Raw genomic sequence first — 24,851 nt, 5'->3', positions numbered from 1 at the left:
GTATTGGTCATAACAATGCTGATACTGATACAAAAACATGTGTAACTATTGTTGCGTCTGACCAGTCTTCCTCTCAGGGAATAAAAATCACTAATCAATCCCAAATTCTTTTCAGATGACATATATGTTGAGTAAGAAGGACCATCAAGACACAATAGGAATATTATCAAGTTTTACTAAAGCTTTAGGAGACCAGTCCTTACAAATGCGCTAATACCAGCATCTAGAAGTTGTCTGAAAGCCAAACAGAAAGAGACGACTTATTGAATATGAAAACGGCCCCCACCCTGTCCAGAAAGGAATACAGCCTCATTGTTCTAATTCTGATAAGGTAAAAAGGGAGTATGCTATACTCCCACATTCCAACCCCTTCAAGGTAAAGCACAGCGTTTACTTGCGGACATAAGATACAAGCAGAAAGAGTACACATGGGAAAATATTAGCTGCTTTAAACATGACTATGAATAAAGAAAGAACTCTTAAAAATGTATGCATTCTCCACACTGACAAACAGGAGAGGACTCAAAGGGGCGCCTAGAGGAATGCCTCAATTATATAAATCACAAGTTTGGTCCCCAGTGTTCTATGTTTGCTAGCAAGGTTAAAATGTCAATGCAAGGATCTGCCAATGAGTGTGCAGTGGTCCAAGTTCCTCTCAACAACAGGAGCAATGTTTAATACTTTACATTAGTTTTGGGCGATTCTACAATTTTGGGTAATCGACCCAACACCAAGTAGTTAAAAGGGCAGTATTGGTCACAACAATGCTGATACTGATACAAAAACATGTGTAACTATTGTTGCGTCTGACCAGTCTTCCTCTCAGGGAATAAAAATCACTAATCAATCCCAAATTCTTTTCAGATGACATATATGTTGAGTAAGAAGGACCATCAAGACACAATAGGAATATTATCAAGTTTTACTAAAGCTTTAGGAGACCAGTCCTTACAAATGCGCTAATACCAGCATCCAGAAGTGGTCTGAAAGCCAAACGGAAACAGACAACTTATTGAATATGAAAACAGCCCCAACCCTGCCCAGAAAGGAATACAGCCTCATTGTTCTAATTCTGATAAGGTAAAAAGGGAGTATGCTATACTCCCACATTCCAAGGTAAAGCACAGAGTTTACTTGCGGACATAAGATACAAGCAGAAAGAGTACACATGGGAAAATATTAGCTGCTTTAAACATGACTATGAATAAAGAAAGAACTCTTAAAAATGTATGCATTCTCCACACTGACAAAAAGGAGAGGACTCAAAGGGGCGCCTTAAGGAACGCCTCTATTATGTAAATCACAAGTTTGGTCCCCAGTGTTCTATGTTTGCTAGCAAGGTTAAAATGTCAATGCGAGGATCTGCCAATGAGCGTGCAGTGGTCCAAGTTCCTCTCAACAACAGGAGCAATGTTTAATACTTTACATTAGTTTTGGGCGATACTACAATTTTGGGTAATCGACCCAACACCAAGTAGTTAAAAGGGCAGCATTGGTCACAACAATGCTGATACTGATACAAAAACATGTGTAACTATTGTTGCGTCTGACCAGTCTTCCTCTCAGGGAATAAAAATCACTAATCAATCCCAAATTCTTTTCAGATGACATATATGTTGAGTAAGAAGGACCATCAAGACACAATAAGAATATTTTCAAGTTTTACTAAAGCTTTAGGAGACCAGTCCTTACAAATGCGCTAATACCAGCATCCAGAAGTGGTCTGAAAGCCAAACGGAAAGAGACAACTTATTGAATATGAAAACGGCCCCCACCCTGCCCAGAAAGGAATACAGCCTCATTGTTCTAATTCTGATAAGGTAAAAAGGGAGTATGCTATACTCCCACATTCCAACCCCTTCAAGGTAAAGCACTGAGTTTACTTGCGGACATAAGATACAAGCAGAAAGAGTGCACATGGGAAAATATTAGCGGATTTAAACATGACTATGAATAAAGAAAGAACTCTTAAAAATGTATGCATTCTCCACACTGCCAAAAAGGAGAGGACTCAAAGGGGCGCCTTGAGGAGCGCCTCAATTATGTAAATCACAAGTTTGGTCCCCAGTGTTCTATGTTTGCTAGCAAGGTTAAAATGTCAATGCGAGGATCTGCCAATGAGTGTGCAGTGGTCCAAGTTCCTCTCAACAACAGGAGCAATGTTTAATACTTTACATTAGTTTTGGGCGATACTACAATTTTGGGTAATCGACCCAACACCAAGTAGTTAAAAGGGCAGTATTGGTCACAACAATGCTGATACTGATACAAAAACATGTGTAACTATTGTTGCGTCTGACCAGTCTTCCTCTCAGGGAATAAAAGTCACTGGTCAATCCCAAATTCTTTTCAGATGACATATATGTTGAGTAAGAAGGACCATCAAGACACAATAGGAATATTATCAAGTTTTACTAAAGCTTTAGGAGACCAGTCCTTACAAATGCGCTAATACCAGCATCCAGAAGTGGTCTGAAAGCCAAACGGAAAGAGACAACTTATTGAATATGAAAACAGCCCCCACCCTGCCCAGAAAGGAATACAGCCTCATTGTTCTAATTCTGATAAGGTAAAAAGGGAGTATGCTATACTCCCACATTCCAACCCCTTCAAGGTAAAGCACTGAGTTTACTTGCGGACATAAGATGTCTGTCTCAAAAGTTCCGGGCCGAACTCGGGGGCCAGTATGGTGTCATGATGTGAGTAAATCTTGAGTAGGCATTGACTTATTCTGAAATTTGTTTAACTTGTTTTTATTTTTTAATGACCATTCTGCCAATGGGGACGGCGTGGCGCGGTTGGGAGAGTGGCTGTGCCAGCAACTTGAGGGTTCCTGGTTCGATCCCCAGCTTCTACCAACCTAGTCACGTCCATTGTGTCCTTGGGCAAGACACTTCACCCTTGCTCCTGACGGGTCGTGGTTAGCGCCTTGCATGGCAGCTACCGCCATCAGTGTGTGAATGTGTGTGTGAATGGGTGAATGTGGAAATAATGTCAAATAGGGCTGCAACAACTAATCGATTAAATCGATTATAAAAATAGTTGGCGATTAATTTAGTCATCGATTCGTTGGATCTATGCTATACGCATGCGCAGAGGCAATTTTTTTTATACAGTATATTTTTTTTAATAGCCCTTTATTTATAAACTGCAACATGTACGTGCTGAGAAACAATAATCAAAATAAGTATGCTGTTTTTTTTCTCCAATAAAATACTGGAAAGGATAGAAATGTAGTTTGTCTCTTTTATCCGATTATTAATCGATTAATCGAAGTAATAATCGACAGATTAATCGATTATCAAATTAATCGTTAGTTGCAGCCCTAGTGTCAAAGCATTTTAAGTACCTTGAAGGTAGAAAAGCGCTATACAAGTGTAACCCATTTACCATTTACCATTGGCTAGGGGTGTATCCCCCGCCACTCACCCGAATACAGCTGGGATAGGATCCAGCTTACCCATGACCCTAATAATGATAAGCAGTCTCGAAAATAGAGGGATGTCACTCATCATCTCGTTCACACGTACACACCCAGAGCACATGCAAACACACAAAGCGTTATTTGCATACTTGCCAACCTTGAGACCTCCAAATTCGGGAGATAAGGGAGGGGGGGTTGAGGTGGGAGGGGGCGAGGTTGGGGGGGAGGGGGGGGGGGGGGTGTATATTGTAGCGTCCCGGAAGAGTTAGTCCTGCAAGGGGTTGTGGGTATTTGTTCTGTTGTGTTTATGTTGTGTTACGGTGTGGATGTTCTCCCGAAATGTGCTTGTCATTCTTGTTTGGTGTGGGTTCACAGTGTGGCGCATATTTGTAACAGTGTTAAAGTTGTTTATACGGCCACCCTCAGTGTGACCTGTATGGCTGTTGACCAAGTGTGCTTTGCATCCACTTGTGTGCGTGTGCTTGAAATTAACGTTATCATTAAACCAGTTAAAAGATCATACAACGTGTCAGCATTTCTTGACATCTTCGGGTAAAGACCATGGTTTAACCCATCCAATGCTACATTATTATGTGACTGGGCCGGCACGCCGTTTAAATGGAGTAAAAGCGGACGCCTGGACAGCATGCGGCTGTTAAGGGGTGAAGGTTTCAGGTTGTCATTCTTGTTTGGTGTGGGTTCACAGTGTGGCGCATACTTGTAACAGTGTTAAAGTTGTTTATACGGCCACCCTCAGTGTGGCATGTATGGCTGTTGATCAAGTACGCCTTGCATTCAGTTATGTGTGTGTTTAAAATGCCGCATAAATCATGTGACTGGGCCTGGCACGCTGTTTGTATGGAGGAAAAGCGGACGTAACGACAGGTTGTAGAGGACGCTAGAGGCCTTTAAGGCACGCTAGAGATGCGCGGATAGGCAATTATTTCATCCGCAACCGCATCACAAATGTCGTCATCCATCCGCCATCACCCGAACCAACATTTTATCAAAACCACACCCGCCCGCACCCGCCCGTTGTTATATATCTAATATAGACGATGCAAGGCATTAGTGAGGTTAGAAAGCTTTTGCCTGTTAAAGAAAGGAGACTGATCCAACGCAGCAGAGACATTCAATGCGTGCCACGCATTAATATCTCTTGGCCACGCATTAGTGGCTAAGATATATTAATGCGTGATAATATTATTTATCATTATTATAATATTATTGTCATTTCCATTAAGAAAGTGTTGACTATTGTTGCCAATGCCCTCAGATCAGGAGTGCGTTCCTCACACTTTGTGTGCGCAGTTGCAGCAAGCAGAACGATGCTTTTAAGAAGTTAAAAAAATGTTTTAGGAAGACTAGGCCTATATTTTTGTTAGGTAAAAAAAAATGTCTGAATTTATTTCAATGGGGACGAGGGCGGGGTGCACAGTGAAACAGTGAACAATTTCGCGACAAAGATGAACCTTTATTGATTGATCTGCAGCCATGACAAAATATCAGACAATCTCCATTGTCAACGACAGGCAGGAAAATAAAGACAAACACATAGCCTATGTTCTAGGCATAGGCATAGGCTCATACGTGTTTAAGTTGAAATAAAAAAATGTAAAAAAAAATGTGCCTCATAAGCCTTAGGCTGTCAATCACGCACAAACTTAAATTATACAATAACATATGTATGTCATCTCTATTTAAACAAAAATAAATTAAATAAATAATAATAATAAATTACCTGCAACTTATTGGCCAAGGCAAATAGCTGAAGGGGGGAAATCAAACCCATCAGACTGCACTTTATCATCAAACTTGAATTATAATGAAAATAGACGGTCGCGACAAACAAAGCAGGCTAAATATCCTTACATTGTCGCCAATCGGAGATGCGCTTCACTTGAAAGCGAGGCCAAATAATTAACACACAGTAGTATATCTCCAATAGAAAAAACCACAATAAAGAACGCAATTGTCTTAATTCCTTTGCATTGTAGTACGCCCAAACAACACGTAACCATCAAAATTATTCAGCTGACCGAACTCAATATAGGTTAGACATGGGCTTATTTGGTATAGCCTGTAGGTAACGTAGACTAATTCGTTTAACATATCCAACCGTATGTCTACTTACTTTTTTTTTTGTTAGCACTATGCAGGAATAAAATGGCATCTACAGTGCCAGGATTCAGGCGAGAGCGCCTGGCCTCTAAAATGCGCCCTGCTGCGCTGAAGGAGCACTCACTTGCACCACTTGTTGCTGGGACGCATAGGATTCTCTTGGCAAGGTGTTGTAGTCGTGGGAATGATTGTCCTTGTTTCCCCCAAAAGGAAAGTAGATTTTCCTCTGCTGATCCGTCGAGATGGACGTTTGTAGAGGAATAATCCTCTACTTCATCAACAAGCACAGGTGTATCCTCCTCCCATTCTGTGAAGTCAATCCTTTTCTTTTTCGGTGATGCACCATCAGCTCCACCCAAAGGACCGATAAAATCTATACGTTTTTCGTATGTGGGTAACAACATTTAACTATGTATATATATTTCCGAATTGGTTCAACTGCCAACCGCCCGAATCTATTTACAATCTATTTTTTTCGTCATGTCATCCGCCCGACCCGCGGATTATCCGCGGACTCCGCGGTTGTGTCCGCAAACCGCGCATCTCTAAGGCACGCCCTTAATATTGTTGTCCGGGTGGGAATTGGGAGAAATTCGGGAGATTTTCGGGAGGGGCACTGAAATTCGGGAGTCTCCCGGGAAAATCAGGAGGGTTGGCAAGTATGAGTATATGATTAAAGGGGAACATTATCACCAGACCTATGTAAGCGTCAATATATACCTTGATGTTGCAGAAAAAAGACCACATATTTTTTTTAACCGATTTCCGAACTCTAAATGGGTGAATTTTGGCGAATTAAACGCCTTTCTAATATTCGCTCTCGGAGCGATGACGTCACAACGTGGCGTCACATCGGGAAGAAATCCGCCATTTTCTCAAACACCGAGTCAAATCAGCTCTGTTATTTTCCGTTTTTTCGACTGTTTTCCGTACCTTGGAGACATCATGCCTCGTCGGTGTGTTGTCGGAGGGTGTAACAACACGAACAGGGACGGATTCAAGTTGCACCAGTGGCCCAAAGATGCGAAAGTGGCAAGAAATCGGACGTTTGTTCCGCACACTTTACCGACGAAAGCTATGCTACGACGGAGATGGCAAGAATGTGTGGATATCCTGCGACACTCAAAGCAGATGCATTTCCAAGGATAAAGTCAAAGAAATCTGCCGCCAGACCCCCATTGAATCTGCCGGAGTGTGTGAGCAATTCAGGGACAAAGGACCTCGGTAGCACGGCAAGCAATGGCGGCAGTTTGTTCCCGCAGACGAGCGAGCTAAACCCCCTGGATGTCTTGGCTCACACTGTCCCGAAGATGATCAAGAGAAGAATATCGACCCTAGCTTCCCTGGCCTGCTGACATGAGGGTATGTCTACAGAATATATTAATTGATGAAAACTGGGCTGTCTGCACTCTCAAAGTGCATGTTGTTGCCAAATGTATTTCATATGCTGTAAACCTAGTTCATAGTTGTTAGTTTCCTTTAATGCCAAACAAACACATACCAATCGTTAGTTAGAAGGCGATCGCCGAATTCGTCCTCGCTTTCTCCCGTGTCGCTGGCTGTCGTGTCGTTTTCGTCGGTTTCGCTTGCATACGGTTCAAACCGATATGGCTCAATAGCTTCAGTTTCTTCTTCAATTTCGTTTTCGCTACCTGCCTCCACACTACAACCATCCGTTTCAATACATGCGTAATCTGTTGAATCGCTTAAGCCGCTGAAATCCGAGTCTGAATCCGAGCTAATGTCGCTATAGCTTGCTGTTCTTTCCGCCATGTTTGTTTGTGTTGGCTTCACTATGTGACGTCACAGGAAAATGGACGGGTGTATATAACGATGGTTAAAATCAGGCACTTTGAAGCTTTTTTTTAGGAATATTGCGTGATGGGTAAAATTTTGAAAAAAACTTCGAAAAATATAATAAGCCACTGGGAACTGATTTTTAATGGTTTTAACCATTCTGAAATTGTGATAATGTTCCCCTTTAAACAGTTTCAAGTCAGCTCATCATGCTTAATTTATTACAGCATTTGGGAAGCCTGTAGTTGATTTTTATTTTGTAAATGTTATATTTTTATCAACATGTGATAGCAGGGACCCTGCCATTCAAAACTAGGCTGCTACATTACTAATGATTAATGTAACTATAGCTGTGATAATGTTCCCCTTTAACATCTGACCTTATTTGTGTAGTAATTTGCAGCAGAGTATAAGAATAATTTGTGCATAATTCCTCACATTAATACATGTAAATATCTAACCTCTAAATGGTAAGACTCAAAGGTCACTGCTTGTGCTGGGGGGGGGGGCGGCTCAGAATTCACCAATCCGCTCCTAATTTCGACATCGTAACCAGAGGGGAACTTTCTCAGCTGGCTGGCTGTTATCGTGCTAAAAATATCTGCTTCCGCTGGAACAAATGACGAAACTTTCCGCTTTATTGAGACAATTTTGCCCGTGATGCAAATAGCTTCCTCCAGCTGGGGCCTCGCCGCCGTCTCTCCGCTTTTGGCTGGCTTTGCTTTTTTTTTTTTTTTTTTTTTTAATTCTGTTCGGTGATGATGAATAGCCAGGAGATGTTGCGAAGGAGAAATATTTTTGCTGCTCCAAAATGAAACCTCATCTCTCTCTCTCTGGTGACACCCACACAGCCACAGAGACAAAACAGCACTGCAGTGTGATGTGCTCTTTAACGGTGTTTTGCAGGAGCATGGCTGCGTGTGTGTGCGTGTGTGTGTGTGTGTGTGTGTGTGTGTGTGTGTGTGTGTGGGGAGGGGGGAAAGCGAAAAAAAGGAGGACATCATCACGGCTCACTTCAGTTGTTTTGGTGTTTTCCCAAGTCATTCCTTTTTCATTGCACACCGGCGTGACAACGCAATCGCCACTTTGGAGCGGGAGAGACTCGCTTATTCGCCCGCTTGAACCGCCCTCCGCCGACACGCGGCGTGTAAAAAAGGGCATCTAAAAATACACGAGCTCCTGCCACGTTGATGTTGTTGCAGGAGTGGAAAAGTCAAGCGAGGACTTGGGGCGTCCGCCTTGCCCCGTTGCACAGAGTTCCCCCCCCCCCCCGCCGAACCTTTTTTTTTCCTCGCACGCTCGCTCCCTCCCCGTCTCATTATCTGGCTGCCGATCGCACGGCTCCATCACCTATGGGATCGTTAGCTGCCGCCTGACGGCTCAGCGCCTCACGCACTCAGGCAGCATCTCCGTCGCCATGTTGGGGAAGCACAGGCAGTTTTGAGTTGTTCTCAGAGGGAGCGAAGCTAAGAAAGCCCCAGTCCAACATGTTTGGTAATAATTAACACCCGGGATGTGACAAAAGCATACTTGCCAACCTTGAGACCTTCGATTTCTTGAGGTGGGGGTGGGGGGTGGGGCGGAGGGCGTGGTTAAGATATATATATATAAGAAATACTTGACTTTCAGTGAATTCTAGCTATATATATATATATATATATATATATATATATATATATAAATAAATAAAAGAAATACTTGAATTTCAGTGTTCATTTATTTACACATATACACACACATAACACTCATCTACTCATTGTTGAGTTAAGGGTTGAATTGTCCATCCTTGTTCTATTCTCTGTCACTATTTCAGAACACACACATTATACAAATATACATTATAAAATCAATAAGAAAACGGGAGCTCTAATTTGGGAGTCTGAATTAGGATCAGAAGTTCCTATATAAACACTGCGCACTCACGTCGCCATTTTGTATTGATTACTGCAGCTGTGCACTGGATCCATTCACAAATACAAAGTACAACTCACAAACACTTTAGAGTTAGGCTCCACCATCAGAATGTGTACTTAAACTTATAAAGATCACATGAGTATTATTCAGTGAGTTGATTCACCAAAACTAACCTGTTATACAGGAGGAAAAAGCACACGGGACGTTTCGATTGTTCACAGACTGGTCGCGCTCATCAGAATGACAAGACACTTCCGGTCTGCAGGTGATAGCATTCAATTGGGAAGAAACGCCCTACTGCCCCCTACTGACCAATGTGAATACTGATAAATGTGTAATGACAGCTCCAAAAACGAATTCAAACCACAAAATAAAATAAATAAATCAACACAAAAATGTGACACATTATGGGTGGGTCACATATGCACGTACAGTAGATGGCAGTATTGTCCTGTTTAAAAGTGTCACAACATTGCTGTTTACGGCAGACGAACTACTTTACGGTAGACGGAAACTTGACTGCTGTTGTTGTGTGTTGTTACCGCGCTGGGAGGACGTTAATGAAACTGCCTAACAATAAACCCACATAAGAAACCAAGAACTCGCCCTCGATCATTAGCTGTTTATATTGTGGGAAAGCGGACGTGTGAACAGGCTGTCAACACGTCACTCAGGTGCGCATGGAGCTGGAGGGGGCGTGGCCTCCAGCTCCGCCTGAATTTCGGGAGATTTTCTGGAGAAAATTTGTCCCGGGAGGTTTTCAGGAGAGGCGCTGAATTTCGGGAGTCTCCCGGAAAATCCGGGAGGGTTGGCAAGTATGGACAAAAGGCCCCTTTTCACCACAGGAACGTAAATAATGTTCCCCCTGTGTTTTCACCAGAAACTACCTCGTCCACTGCAAAAACTGAAATCTAAGTATGATTAAATATCTCAAATAAGGGTGATATTTGCGTATTTTCTGTCTGATAAGATCATTCTTCTCACTAAGCAGATTTTATGTTAGAGTGTTTTACTTGTTTTAAGTGTTTTGGTCCTAAATGATCTCAGTAAGATATTACAGCTTGTTGCTGAGATTTGATAACCTATATTGAGTAAAACATGCTTGAAACTAGAATATCAAGTGTTGCAAAGCTGTGTCATCAACACTCACAAGTATAAAACTATTTTTTTAAAGTAATAATTTCTTATTTCAAGCATGAAATAAAAAATCATGACTTTGACACAATTGTGTCTCACTTTTATTTTCAATTAAACAATAGAAAATAGGTACTCATATAGTAGTACAGTTGGCACAGTACAGTAAACTGACAGTTAATATTTAAACATTTGTTGACAAAGTGGTGACCCTCTCCCCATCCTTGTTTGTGAATGACTGAGCATTTCATGGAATCTACTTTTATACCCAATCATGGCACCCACCTGTTCCCAATTAGCCTGCACACCTGTGGGATGTTCCAAATAAGTGTTTGATGAGCATTCCTCAACTTTATCAGTATTTATTGCCACCTTTCCCAACTTCTTTGTCACGTGTTTGTTACGGCTCAGACTCCTGCCAACGCCGTTCATCCATCTGTGCACTCCAGTGAGTGCACCTCGGGACACGCCCACGGCCGTGTCTCCGCCCAGCAGAAGCCGCCAGCTGCAATCATTTGCCGGCAATCGGCACACCTGCCTGTGATGATCAAGCGGTCTTCTTAAGCCTGGACAACCTTCGGTCGCTCGCCGGAGTATAGTCTTCTTACCCTTCGCTTCCCGTGTTCTTCCGTGATCCCCTGTTGTTTCCCTTACCTCCCGGACAGCCCTTTTGGATTCACGACCTCCCGCTTGGAAACGGATCTTGCCTCTTCTCTCCTGCCCTGGATCATCTGCCTGCCCAACGGACTGTCTTCCTGTCTTGTTCCTCCTCTCGCCCAACACAACACTTGGTAACACACACTACAGCTAATCACACACATAGCCACACACCACATATACTTTTGGATCTAGTTCACACTCCATTTTCCTTAGTTTATATTTGTATTGTTTGATTATTATATATATAAATATATATAATAAATCATTGTACATACAGCCATCTAGTGTCTGTCGCCGTCACCTCCCCTTAGTCCAACCATTACAGTGTTGCTGGCATCAAATTCTAAAGTTAATGATTATTTGCAACAAAAAAAAAATGTTTATCAGTTTGAACATCAAATATGTTGTCTTTGTAGCATATTCAACTGAATATGGGTTGAAAATGATTTGCAAATCATTGTATTCCGTTTATAATTACATCTAACACAATTTCCCAACTCACATGGAAACAGGGTTTGCAGTATGCAGTTTAATGTTGCTTTAATGTTTTTTTTGCAAACTTAATTTTGCAAAAACTTTATATATATATATATATATATATATATATATATATATATATATATATATATATATATATATATATATATATATATACATATATACTGTATATTTATATATATATATATACATATATACTGTATATTTATATATATATATACTGTACATTTATACATATATATATATATATATATATATATATATATATATATATATATATATATATATATATATATATATATATATATATATATATATATATATATATATATATATATATATATATATGTTAGGTCAGGAAAAAACACAGAGGCTATATCATCCCTACAAGCCTGTTTCGCAGATTTTCCATAAAATAAAATCTGCGGGAAACCTGCAAAAACAGGCTTGTATATTGAATTGAATATGGGTTGAAAATGATTTGCAAATCATTGTATTCCGTTTATATTTACATCTAACACAATTTCCCAACTCATATGGAAACGGGGTTTGTAGTATGCAGTTTAATGTTGCTTTAATGTTTTTTTTGCAAACTTAATTTTGCAAAAACTTTATATATATATATATATATATTAGATATATATATATATATATATATATATATATATATATATATATATATATATATATATATATATATATATATATATATACATATATACTGTATATTTATATATATATATCCTGTACATTTATACATATATATATATATACATATATATATATATATATATATATATATATATATATATATATATATATATATATATATATATATATGTTAGGTCAGGAAAAAACACAGAGGCTATATCATCCCTACAAGCCTGTTTCGCAGATTTTCCATAAAATAAAATCTGCGGGAAACCTGCAAAAACAGGCTTGTATATTGAATTGAATATGGGTTGAAAATGATTTGCAAATCATTGTATTCCGTTTATATTTACATCTAACACAATTTCCCAACTCATATGGAAACGGGGTTTGTAGTATGCAGTTTAATGTTGCTTTAATGTTTTTTTTGCAAACTTAATTTTGCAAAAACTTTATATATATATATATATATATTAGATATATATATATATATATATATATATATATATATATATATATATATATATATATATATATATATATATATATATATATATATATACATATATACTGTATATTTATATATATATATCCTGTACATTTATACATATATATATATATACATATATATATATATATATATATATATATATATATATATATATATATATATGTTAGGTCAGGAAAAAACACAGAGGCTATATCATCCCTACAAGCCTGTTTCGCAGATTTTCCATAAAATAAAATCTGCGGGAAACCTGCAAAAACAGGCTTGTATATTGAATTGAATATGGGTTGAAAATGATTTGCAAATCATTGTATTCCGTTTATATTTACATCTAACACAATTTCCCAACTCGTATGGAAACGGGGTTTGTAGTATGCAGTTTAATGTTGCTTTAATGTTTTTTTTGCAAACTTAATTTTGCAAAAACTTTATATATATATACATATATGTTAGGTCAGGGAAAAACACAGAGGCTATATCATCCCTACAAGCCTGTTTCGCAGATTTTCCATAAAATAAAATCTGCGGGAAACCTGCAAAAACAGGCTTGTAGGGATGATATAGCCTCTGTGTTTTTTCTTGACCTAAGTAGAATATATGTACAGGTAAAAGCCAGTAAATTAGAATATTTTGAAAAACTTTATTTATTTTATGAGGAAACTCATTTCGGCCGCTTGTACCCGTGATCTTGTCCTTTCGGTCATGACCCTAAGCTATGGGGCTAAGGTCAGGGGAGTTGGCGGGCCAATTTAGAACAGAAATACCATTGTCCGTAAACCAGGCACGGGTAGATTTTGCGCTGTGTGCAGGCGCCAAGTCCTGTTGGAACTTGAAATCTCCATCTCCATAGAGCAGGTCAGCAGCAGGAAGCATGAAGTGCTCTAAAACTTGCTGGTAGACGGCTGCGTTGACCCTGGATCTCAGGAAACAGAGTGGACCGACACCAGCAGATGACATGGCACCCCAAACCATCACTGATGGTGGAAACTTTACACTAGACTTCAGGCAACGTGGATCCTGTGCCTCTCCTGTCTTCCTCCAGACTCTGGGACCTCGATTTACAAAGGAAATGCAAAATTTGCATGGTTGGGTGATGGTTTGGGGTGCCATGTCATCTGCTGGTGTCGGTCCACTCTGTTTCCTGAGATCCAGGGTCAACGCAGCCGTCTACCAGCAAGTTTTAGAGCACTTCATGCTTCCTGCTGCTGACCTGCTCTATGGAGATGGAGATTTCAAGCTCCAACAGGACTTGGCGCCTGCACACAGCGCAAAATCTACCCGTGCCTGGTTTACGGACCATGGTATTTCTGTTCTAAATTGGCCCGCCAACTCCCCTGACCTTAGCCCCATAGAAAATCTGTGGGGTATTGTGAAAAGGAAGATGCAGAATGCCAGACCCAAAAACGCAGAAGAGTTGAAGGCCACTATCAGAGCAACCTGGGCTCTCATAACACCTGAGCAGTGCCAGAAACTCATCGACTCCATGCCACGCCGCATTAACGCAGTAATTGAGGCAAAAGGAGCTCCAACCAAGTATTGAGTATTGTACATGCTCATATTTTTCATTTTCATACTTTTCAGTTGGCCAACATTTCTAAAAATCCCTTTTTTGTATTAGCCTTAAGTAATATTCTAATTTTGTGACACACGGAATTTTGGATTTTCATTTGTTGCCACTTCAAATCATCAAAATTAAATGAAATAAACATTTGAATGCATCAGTCTGTGTGCAATGAATAAATATAATGTACAAGTTACACCTTTTGAATGCAATTACTGAAATAAATCAAGTTTTTCAAAATATTCTAATTTACTGGCTTTTACCTGTGTATATATATATATATATATATATATATATATATATATATATATATATATATATATATATATATATATATATATATATATATATATATATATATACACATACATTTGGCACATCTAAATTAAAGTATTGATGCTAACATAATAGAAGAGTTCCACCATTCCTTTGGTTTTTGAGCATGATGTGCTTGGAGGAGGACGGAGCAGAGAGGGGAAGGGGGAAACAGACAGGTGAGCACATCGATGCGGCACGTGGCGTCCCCCACCCCCATAAAAAAACGCTGCAGATAACCAAGATCCCGTGTCGGAGCGTAGGCTTCACCTTCACTCTCCTTGTCACAAACTCCATTAACGTGACGCAGACGCCTCAGTGAGCACTCGTGGGGAAGACATCTTGTGAAGAGCATTGAATAAAAACCGAAAAGAAGCACGACAACACCCGGAATGTATTAATGCAATAAAGATCCAAAGTGGGTGCAGCCAGCTTGCAACGCATCAAGGCTGGTTGCACAGCGACAGTCGTGTTGCTGGGCTAACAACCCTCCCATTAGGAGTCTGACAGAGTGACAACACGTACGTTTGTGTTTCCCTGACAAATCTGACAGGCGACTGTTGGTACAAGATGAACGCGCACTTATGAAGCACAGATTTGAAGGCTCCTCTTTCAAAGTACCTCCTGTCTCTCCATTGTGGAACCACCTTCTTCTATATCATTATAATCATAGCTCTAGTTTGCTAGAGAATGGGGGTACCAAACACTTTTTGCCACCCTTCTTGCCCTTGACAGTGATAAAGCGTACATGGATCGCTACTAAAACCTGGCTCCGTAATGGCACGGGTGCCAACGTAAACGATAGTAACCAGAGAAAGACAAAAAAGTACCAAACAGTGCCTCATTTTGGTGCTAAATGGGTACTTGAAGGTGATATTGTGCAAGTAACAGTCCTTCCAGGATTCCGCAATGTTGCAATCGCAACCTATCTATCCATCCGTCCATCTTCTTCCACTTATCCGAGGTCGGGTCGCGGGGGCAGCAGCCTAAGCAGGGAAGCCCAGACTTCCCTCTCCCCAGCCACTTCGTCCAGCTCCTCCCGGGGGATCCCGAGGCGTTCCCAGGCCAGCCGGGAGAGATAGTCTTCCCAACGTGTCCTGGGTCTTCCCCGTGGCCTCCTACCGGTCGGACGTGCCCGAAACACCTCCCTAGGGAGGCGTTCAGGTGGCATCCTGACCAGATGCCCGAACCACCTCATCTGGCTCCTCTCGATGTGGAGGAGCAGCGCATTTAGTTTGAGTTCCTCCCGGATAATAATAATAATAATAATAATACCTGGGATTTATATATCGCTTTTCTAAATACCCAAAGTCGCTTTACATGTGTGTGTGTGTGGGGGGGACGATAAAAACAACTTTATTAGAAAAAATAAAATTAAAATAAAAATAAATAAATAAATAAGAGACACCTAGGGCAGGGTCAGTTTGGAAAGGCTAATGTGAAGAGGTGAGTTTTTAGGGTGGCTTTGAAGGTAGGGAGGGAGGGGGCATCTCTGATGTGCCTGGGGAGAGCGTTCCAGAGAGAGGGGGCAGCCACGGAGAAGGCCCTGTCGCCCCAGGTTCGGCGCCTGGTCTTGGGGACCTCAAGGAGGCCGGCATCACTAGACCTGAGGGAACGGGACGGATGACAGAGCTTCTCACCCTATCTCTAAGGGAGAGCCCCGCCACCCAGCGGAGGAAACTCATTTCGGCCGCTTGTACCCGTGATCTTGTCCTTTCGGTCATGACCCTAAGCTCATGACCATAGGTGAGGATGGGAATGTAGATCGACTGGTAAATTTAGACCTTTGCCTTCCGGCTCAGATCCTTCTTCACCACAACGGATCGATACAGCGTCCGCATTACTGAAGACGCCGCACCGATCCGCCTGTCGATTTCACGATCCACTCTTCCCCCACTCGTGAACAAGACTCCGAGGTACTTGAACTCCTCCACTTGGGGCAAGATCTCCTCCCCAACCCGGAGATGGCACTCCACCCTTTTCCGGGCGAGAACCATGGACTCGGACTTGGAGGTGCTGATTCCCATCCCAGTCGCTTCACACTCGGCCGTGAACCGATCCAGCGAGAGCTGAAGATCCTGGCCAGATGAAGCCATCAGGACCTAATCCTGTAGCCACCAAACCGGATCCCCTCAACGCCTTGACTGCGCCTAGAAATTCTGTCCATAAAAGTTATGAACAGAATGGGTGACAAAGGGCAGCCTTGGCGGAGTCCAACCCTCACTGGAAACGGGTCCGACTTACTGCAGGACTTATTGCAATCGCAACCATTCACACAAATTCAACCAATCCTTGGGAATTATGCGCGGCCTCACACATTTTGGTCAATCATCAATATTTTCTCCAATCAAACTTGTCCCAGCAGCACTCCAACGCAACTTACCAATCAAATGTCTCCCAGCATCCCCCTATGTCAGGGATACATTTCCACAAAAGCTAAGGACCGAGGAGCTAGGCTTCTCCCTTCAGAATTACCACATTTTTCAAACTATAAGGCGCACTTAAAAGCCATTCATTTTCTCAAAAATCGACAGTGCGCCTTATAACCCGGTGCGCATAATGTACGGAATAATTCTGGTTGTGGATACCGACCTCGAAGCTATTTTATTTGGTACATGGTGTAATGATAAGTGTGACCAGTAGATGGTAGTCACACCTAAGAGATGCATGTAGACTGCAGGATGACGCTTATAAACAACACCAAAACTTTACATTAGAGATGTCCGATAATGGCTTTTTTGCCGATATCCGATATTCCGATATTGTCCAACTCTTAATTACCGATTCCGATATCAACCGATACCGATATATACAGTCGTGGAATTAAACACATTATTATGCCTAATTTTGTTGTGATGCCCCGCTGGATGCATTAAACAATGTAACAAGGTTTTCCAAAATAAATCAACTCAAGTTATGGAAAAAAAAAATGCCAACATGGCACTGTCATATTTATTATTGAAGTCACAAAGTGCATTATTTTTTTGAACATGCCTCAAAACAGCAGCTTGGAATTTGGGACATGCTCTCCCTGAGAGAGCATGAGGAGGTTGAGGTGGGCGGGGTATTGGGAGGGTAGCGGGGGGGTGTAAATTGTAGCGTCACGGAATAGTTAGTGCTGCAAGGGGTTCTGGGTATTTGTTCTGTTGTGTTTATGTTGTGTTACAGTGCGGATGTTCTCCTGAAATGTGTTTGTCATTCTTGTTTGGTGTGGGTTCACAGTGTGGCGCATATTTGTAGCAGTGTTAAAGTTGTTTATACGGCCACCCTCAGTGTGACCTGTATGGTTGTTGACAAAGTATGCGTGGCATTCAATAGTGTGTGTGCAAAGCCGTAGAAACCAAGCGTCTTTTTGTGCTGTTCTCGCCATTTCCTGGTCTAAATTGGCTGTCAAAGTGTACCGACTTGTCGAATTTTCATCCTCTTCCCAGGTGAGATGCACGATTTGTGATATGCGATAAACTTTCGCCAGCAAAGGAAGCGAGGAAGCAGCAGACCACTCGATGTAAACATAGGGACACACGGTAGTGATCACGTTGCCGCTATAAATAGTTTGTCTGCGTTAGCGTTTATAATAACAATATCACTGGTTAAAACTCAAGTCATGAAATTTAAACGGAGTATTTTTGGCGCTTTTTGGATGTTTGTTTTACTGGGGTTTACGCATACTTGCCAACCTTGAGACCTCCGATTTCGGTAGGTGGGGGTGGGGGGTGGGAGGTGGGGGGCGTGGTCGGGGGCGTGGTTGGGGGCGTGGTTAAGATATATATATATATATAAAAAATATTTGACTTTCAGTGAATTCTAGCTATATATATATATATATATTTTATTACATATATATATAATAAATTATTATTTATTTATATATATATATAAATAAATAAAAGAAATACTTGAATTTCAATGTTCATTTATTTACACATGTACACACACATAACACTCATCTACTCATTGTTGAGTTAAGGGTTGAATTGTCCATCCTTGTTCTATTCTCTGTCACTATTTCAGAACACACACATTACACAAATATACATTGTAAAATCAATAAGAAAACGGGAGCTCTAATTTGGGAGTCTGAATTAGGATCAGAAGTTCCTATATAAACATTGCGCACTCACGTCGCCTTTTTGTATTGATTACTGCAGCTGTGCACTGGATTCATTCACAAATACAAACTACAACTCACAAACACTTTAGAGTTAGGCTCCACCATCAGAATGTGTACTTAAACTTATAAAGATCACATGGATATTATTCAGTGAGTTGATTCACCAAAACTAACCTGTTGTACAGGAGGAAAAAGCACACAGGACGTTTCAATTGTTCACAAACTGGTCGCGCTCATCAGAATGACAAGACACTTCCGGTCTGCAGGTGATAGCATGCAATTGGGAAGAAAAGCCCTACTGCCCCCTACTGACCAATGTGAATACTGATAAATGTGTAATGACAGCTCCAAAAACGAATTCAAACCACAAAAATAAAATAAATAAATCAACACAAAAATGTGACACATTATGGGTGGGTCACATATGCATGTACAGTAGATGGTCCTGTTTAAAAGTGTCACAACATTGCTGTTTACGGCAGACGAACTGCTTTACGGTAGACGAAAACTTGACTGCTGTTGCTGTGCGTTGTTGCCGCGCTGGGAGGACGTTAATGAAACTGCATAACAATAAACCCACATAAGAAACCAAGAACTCGCCCTCGATCATTAGCTGTTTATATTGTGGGAAAGCGGACTTGTGAACAGGCTGTCAACACGTCACTCAGGTCCGCATGGAGCTGGAGGGGGCGTGGCCTCCAGCTGCGCCTGAATTTCGGGAGATTTTCGGGAGAAAATTTGTCCCGGGAGGTTTTCGGGAGAGGCGCTGAATTTCGGGAGTCTCCCGGAAAATCCAGGAGGGTTGGCAAGTATGAAATACATGACGCGATCATGATGGGCATGAACATGTGTATCCGACTGCCGCTGTAGTTATCTTGAGCCATTTTAGCCACTCTAATCTGCGGTAATTCCCTTACAAGAAATAACAGGAATATAGAAAACTTCACCTGCATTATCACACACTGGTTGATTTTTTTGGGGGCTAAAAAGTTACTAAATCGCAGAGGTGGGACCAAGTCATTGTTTTGCAAGTCACAAGTAAGTCTCAAGTCTTTGCCCTCAAGTCCGAGTCAAGTCCCGAGTCAAGACAGGCAAGCCCCGAGTCAAGTCCAAAGTCAAGACTGGAAAGTCTCAAGTCAAGTCCTAAGTCCTGCATTTTGAGTTTCGAGTCCTTTCAAGTCCTTTTAACCACAGACTAATATATTAACACAGATTGTGTATGCTTTTCAAACGCTGTATTTATTTATTAAAACAAGTGCATTTTAAATTGCAGGAAAGAAAATTGTGCTGACATTGCACTTTATAATAGCACTATTAACCAGTCATTTTAAACATTAACTCATTCCTTTACAGAACAAACACATTGAAAAATAAAGTGCAAATGTACTTATTTGTACAAAAGTGTTAACATTGAAAAAACATGACATATACGTGAACATAACAAAAAAGTTGTACTTTTTATATGTCAGGGCCCTATGCTGCATTGCATTTGCAAAAGACCAAATTAGCCAAGAGTCTGTCAGTCATTTGTGCACGATGGGGGCGTAGTATGATGCCACCATGGCTGAAAACTCGCTCCACTGGAGCACTGGAGGCAGGCACTGCCAAGACTCTCATGGCCACTCGGAACAGTGAAGGAAGATTCTTCATGTTCAATGCCCAGAACAAAAGGGGGGAGAGAGTTGTTTTGGGTTGGTGCACTACTTGTAAGTGTATCTTGTGTTTTTTATGTTGATTTAATTAAAAAAAGAGAAAAAAAAAATTATTTCTTGTGCGGCCCGATACCAATCGATCCACGGACCAGTACCGGGCCCCGGCCCGGTGGTTGGGGACCACTGAGGTAAACAACCAACAGTATGTCAGAAAGCTAGCTAAAACGGTACACATATTCATAATATAGTATACATTTTAACTGACCTTTATTTTACTATTTTTGTCTTTTTTTAGGTGGCTAAAATACACGGTGCTGCTGACCGCCGTCTAACGTTACGTGTGATATATTGACTAACGTAACCCTGCTTAAAAAAATCACTGAACAAAAAGTATGAATAAGGTAGTGAACTGCAACAGATTCCCGTGTTTGCAATAACGTTATAACGTTAGCAGTGAGTTTACAGCCTCACTGATTTAACTACACAGCAAATAAAAGTCACGTTACTTAGCCAATAAACGTTATCTTACATTCAAAACTTACCGTTCTTTGTGCAACTTCAAATGCCGGACGAAGTTGGAAGTTGTTGCCTCTCCATCAGTCATTTTCGAACCGCATGTGTTGCATACTGCAAACCGTTTTGTGTTGACCACCTCGTAATTTTTATACCCAAACAAAATTATTTTAGGTATCACTTTTTTGTTCACTGGCGTGTGGTTTGGACATGTCTTCTTCGTTGGTTGTCCTGCAATTTGATTGGATGAATGCTGTGTGATGAAAACAAAGTAGATCTAATTTGATTGGCTGTTGTACTGAGAGCACACCAGCTGACACACGCAACGCTGATAGACAAGTACGCAATGAAAAATACGGAGCGCTCCCGAATAACTTTTCCATCTTTGGGTTTTGGGGAAAGTAGCAAGTCATGTCAAGTCATGTCAATTCAAAAGGCTCAAGTCCAAGTGAAGTCACAAGTCATTGATGTTAAAGTCTAAGTCGAGTTGCAAGTCTTTTTACATTTTGTCAAGTCGAGTCTAAAGTCATCAAATTCATGACTCGAGTCTGACTCGAGTCCAAGTCATGTGACTCGAGTCCACACCTCTGCTAAATCGATTTCAACTCACTGAATCGTTTCGCATCATATCGTTCTCGAAAAATAGTATCGGCCCTGAATCGTATTGGCAACCACAAATTCTAAATCAAATCGTTGCTGAAACGAATCGTAACGTCCCTAATAACTAATCATTTAAAGCAGACCAGACTGATTTTTTTGGAGCGTTCTTTTTACCAAAGCCTGTTATCTTGTAAATGTTGTGCACTGCAGTAGCAACATTGAAGCCGATCTAAAAGCTGGTCAAGATGTGTTTATTCTCCTGGGATCCGTGTGTTTGCTTTAATTGAGTTGTCCGGAAAAAATATTAAGGGTGAAAGTGCATCCTGAAGGATTTGCAGGCCATTCGCGCCCCCTGGGGAGCTGACGACACTCGTATGATTCGTTGGTGTTTGCAGTCAATGAGCAGTTTTCCAGCCACTTAGCTTCAGTGGAGAAAATGCCTGACAGAATCATTAAGGAAGTCATCAACACATTAAAGGACTTTAATAGAGCGGTCTGACTTGGCTCTTTTTGGTCTGTGCACCAGCTCTTAGAGGAACACAGCAGGGCCAGTTTCAACCTGGCATCCCCCTAAATCAGGGGTCAGCAACCCGCGGCTCTTTGATCACTCTGATGCGACTCAGCTGCATACTTGCCGACACTCCCGATTTTGATTTCCGGATTTCGGTGCCTCTCGCAGAAAACTCCTGGGATTAATATTCTCCGATTTTCACCCTTACAATAATAACAAGGGCGTGCCATGATGGTACGGCATTTAGCGCCCTCTACAATCTGTACAAACAGCGTGCCAGCCCAGCCTTTTGTTGTATGTATCTTCTACTTGCACATGCAAGTGACAGCAAGGCATACTTGGTCAACAGCCACACAGGTTACACTGACGGTGGCCATATAAAACAACTTTAAGACTCTTACTAATAATGCGCCAAACTTTGAACCAAAACCAAACAAGAATGACAAACACATTTCGGGAGAACATCTGCACCTTAACACAACTTAAACACAACAGAACAAATACCCAGAATCCCATGCAGCCCTGACTCTTCCGGGCTACATTATACACCCCCTGCCCCCACCCCAACCCTGCTCCCCCACACATCAAACCCTGTCAGGTGCAAACACTGTTGACATCTACTAATCAGACAAGAAGCAAGGAATCAATCAGAGACAGAGTTCAATTTAGCTCATGAGGAGACACGTGTTTTGGGCTGTACTCTAGTTACAAATCCAAACCACGTTCTAAAGAAAAGCCCGTGCGCCTCCTCCATTTATTAGGAAATGGCCCTATTACATCACGGTGACTGAGGGAAGGGGGTAATCTCGACAACTCCAGTAAGACACAATATATGGTTATACAAAAATGCAAATATGTTGACACTTGGTGATATCGCCCAGTCTCTGCTTTGTCTGGTCTTGGAACCAAATATTCGGCCTTGGCTGCCAGCAGGCCGAGTCTGGACACAACACTGATAAAGAGGTTAGCAATCTTTCGGATTGCTAGCTCTGCACAAATTGACAATACTTTATAGTATGGCCCTTAAGCATAAAGTTATGATGATAATATATACATAATTATTCTAACAAACCCCCCCCATGGGTCGGTTGAGGTGGGAGGGGTTTGGTAGCGGGGGTGTATAATGTAGCCCGGAAGAGTTAGGGCTGCATGGGATTCTGGGTATTTGTTCTGTTGTGTTTATGTTGTGTTACGGTGCAGATGTTCTCCCGAAATGTGTTTGTCATTCTTGTTTGACGTGGGTTCACAGTGTGGCGCATTATTAGTAAGAGTGTTAAAGTTTTTTTATACCGCCACCGTCAGTGTAACCCATACTTGCCAACCCTCCCGGATTTTCCGGGAGACTCCCGAAATTCAGCGCCTCTCCCGAAAACCTCCCGGGACAAATTTTCTCCCGAAAATCTCCCGAAATTCAGGCGGACTCAGGTCCTCCAGAATATAAAAAAGCGTACATGCCCAATCACGTTATAACTATAGAATGATGGAGGGCGAGTTCTTGGTCTCTTATGTGGGTTTATTGTTAGGCAGTTTCATTAACCTTAGTCCTCCCAGCGTGGCAACAACACACAACAACAGCAGTCACTTTTTTTTGTATACCGTAAAGCAGTTTGTCTGCCGTAAACAGCAATGTTGTGACACTCTTAAACAGGACAATACTGCCATCTAGTGCATTTGATGAAAGCACTTTTGTGCGTGCCACACAGCAATGCATCATCAGAGAGGGTGTTCAGCATGGTTCGAAAAATAGTGACAGAGAATAGAACAAGGATGGACAATTCAACCCTTAACTCAACATTGAGTAGATGAGTGTTATGTGTGTGTATATGTGTAAATAAATGAACACTGAAATTCAAGTATTTATTTTATATATATATATATATATATATATATATATATATATATATATATATATATATATATATATATATATATATATATATATATATATATATATATATATAATAAAATAAATATATATATATATATAGCTAGAATTCACTGAACGTCAAGTATTTCTTATATATATATATATATATATGTATATATATATATATATATATGTATATATATATATATATATGAAATACTTGACTTGGTGAATTCTAGCTGTAAATATACTCTTCCCCTTTTAGCCACGCCCCCAACCACGCCCCCGTCCCACCCCGACCACTGAAGAAATAAACCATACTGTACTGTAGTGATGGGTCCGGCAACACCGATGCATCGGCGCATGCGTCGAGCTCATAGAGCAAAACCCTGTGTCGGTGCGCGTACCGCTTTTAGAAAGTCACGTGACCGATCATGAGCTGTTTTGGTCATGTGACCGATACGCCAACTGTGTCGCACATCAATGCATCATCAGAGAGGGTGTTCAGCATGGTTCGAAAAATAGTGACAGAGAATAGAACAAGGATGGACAATTCAACCCTTAACTCAACATTGAGTAGATGAGTGTTATGTGTGTGTATATGTGTAAATATGTGCCCTGTGAGCGGCTCTTTTCTACAGCCGGAGAAATAATAACTAAGAAGAGAAATCGTCTAAAATGTAATACGTCGGAAAAACTTTTTTTTTTAATTTATAAAAATGTGTAAAAAAATAAAATAAAACAAATTCCCAGTCCACAATCATCCACAACACGTTCTCTTAGATTTCCATGTTATGATACATGTTCACATTATTTATTGACTGTATCTAAAAAAGATAAAAATATATTTTTATTTAAATGAAGATATGAAATAATCCTAAATGAAATACAATGACTTGGTTTATATTATTGTATATACTAGGGCAGGGGTCACCAACGCGGTGCCCGCGGTCACCAGGTAGCCCGTAAGGACCAGATGAGTCGCCCGCTGGCCTGTTCTAAAAATAGCTCAAA

The 24,851-nt window shown here is 41.0% G+C and overlaps 1 protein-coding gene across 2 annotated transcripts in view; it reads right to left on the bottom strand.

Moving 5' to 3' along the window:
• gabrb2a (gamma-aminobutyric acid type A receptor subunit beta2a) overlaps positions 1-24,851 on the bottom strand; it is a 233,893-nt gene that overhangs the window by 142,347 nt on the left and 66,695 nt on the right. The window lies entirely within an intron of this gene.

Source organism: Nerophis lumbriciformis, linkage group LG36 (assembly GCF_033978685.3).
Source record: "Nerophis lumbriciformis linkage group LG36, RoL_Nlum_v2.1, whole genome shotgun sequence".
NCBI classification, from domain to species: domain Eukaryota; kingdom Metazoa; phylum Chordata; class Actinopteri; order Syngnathiformes; family Syngnathidae; genus Nerophis; species Nerophis lumbriciformis.
Note: the sequence above shows the minus strand (reverse complement) of the source record. Positions and strands in the feature narration are given on the sequence as shown.